The sequence below is a fragment of the Penaeus monodon genome, chromosome 14 (assembly GCF_015228065.2).
Source record: "Penaeus monodon isolate SGIC_2016 chromosome 14, NSTDA_Pmon_1, whole genome shotgun sequence".
NCBI lineage: Eukaryota > Metazoa > Arthropoda > Malacostraca > Decapoda > Penaeidae > Penaeus > Penaeus monodon.
In genome coordinates this window covers 17800679-17802742 of record NC_051399.1, presented here as the reverse complement: position 1 = coordinate 17802742, position 2064 = coordinate 17800679, and positions in this window count along the sequence as shown.

Genomic DNA, 2064 nt, shown 5'->3' with positions numbered 1-2064 from the left:
AGATCCTCCTCCTCGAGCAGATGGTACTCAGACGACACAGTTTATGAGCCACTGGCACTCTCTGAAGCAATCAATAAAGGTAGCGAAGTCATTCTTCACAGAATCAGACTAGGTTACCATTGCGCATGGCAGATCATAGAGACAATTGACCATGAAGACAGGTGTTGCATGCACTGTGGTGAAATGAGCACCACGTTGGTACATCATTTATAGAATTGTGATCACACACAATTTCTGAGACAAGGACTGCCCGCAACAGCCGCCAGGGTGGTAATGAGATTATGCTACATGCTTACACCATGGTGGCAGGAGCACATGCTGGCAATCCCACCACCACTTTAAGCATAGTGTCAGAGAACAAATAGCTGACACAGGGCGGGCCATATGTATGAAGGCCTGAGCAAAGCCAGAACTTCGCAAATCTCGAATGAATGAATGCTGACCCCACTGACAGCATCCCACAGCTGGTGCAGAGGTAATTATGTCGAGTGAAACTGTGCCGGTGCCCAGTGTTTGTGGTGTTGGCCACAATGCCTCCCCCTATCGAGGAAGAAAGTACAGGTCGAGGATCCTGTGGGGGCGGATTGTGTGTAAGTGGTGTTATCATTGTCATTGAGGCACTGATGTATGCTGGTTTAAGGCACTCTGTGGTGACCCAGTCAATCTGTCCATCGAGCTGTAGCTTGAAAGCCCTGGGGGAGCACTGAAGGACCTCGAAAAGACCCTTGTAAGGACAGGATAGTGGCTGACAGTGGGCATCATCATGAAATCAGCTGTGTCCAGTCCTGGTAGTGTGTAGGACGGGCGATGAGAGTGATGGATGCTCCTGCTGGGAGCGCATTGCAGGGATACCCGGCGGAGGTCCTCTAGCTGAGTGTCGCTCGAGCTGTAGCTGGGGAAAATTCTCTGGGCACAATGAGGGGCTGACATATACCATCTCGGGTGCAAAATGGACGAGATCCTCCTTAGGTGTTGTCCTGAGCCCAAGAAGCACCTATGGGAGGTGCAAAGTCCATGTGGCTGTGGTGCAACGGGCGGTAAGGGCTGTCTTGAGGGATCGATGCCATCTCTCGATAAGTCCATTAGCCTTTGGATGGTATGCCATTGTGAAGTGGAGAGTGATGCCAGGAAGCTGTGATTGAGCCCTCCACAGCTCTGAGGTGAAACTTGCTCCCTATCAGACGTTATGTGTTCTGGGATGATGGTAAACATATACCTTTTTCCTTCTGATGATGGGAGAGGTCTGACGACATCCACATGGATATGGCCAAAATGTCGTGTGGGCTGGGGCAGGTCATGGATAGGTGGCTGATTGTAGCAATGGATCTTGCTGCACTGCTCACAGCTCCTTACCAAGTCTAGGAGATCTCTCTTCATGGAGTGCCGCACAAACTTCTCTGCAACAAGCATGGTGGTGCTGCAGATGGATGGGTAAACCAATCCATGGTTGAGGTTGAAGATGTCCCTCTGTAATGTGGTAGTTACGAGGGGGTGGGGCCTGCTGGTGCTGACGTCGCAGGGGACAGGCATATCTCCGATGGTGACTTTCTCCCAGCGAAGGTTGGTAATGGCTGTGACATAGGCCATGGTCTTGGGCTCTCGCCGTTGTTCTGCCACTAGAGCCATGTATTCGACCCCGAGCTGAATGGAGATCTTGATGTGTGAGAGAGAATTGGAGACTGGGAGCACGAGAGGTGTCTCATAATGCAGCCTGTCTTGGCAATAACTGAGAGCTGTTGTTGCTGCCACTCTGACCAAGCATCTCCTGACTTGGAAAGGGCATTGACTAGGGGCTTGTAGTCTGTAAAAATGATGTAGGACATACCTTCAAGCATGTGGTGGAAGTGTCGTACAGTCAGTTGTACTACCAGGAGCTCTCTCTCGAATGTGCTGTACATATGCTCAGGTGGCTGGAGGTTCTAGCTGAAGAATGCTAGGGGCTGTCGTCTGACATGTACTTCTTGCTCCAGGACAGCTCCTACTACAACTTTGCTGGCATCTGTGGTGAGGCAGAGCTGGGAGTTGGGGGCGGGCCATGCCAAAATATTAGCCCTGGCAAGAGCT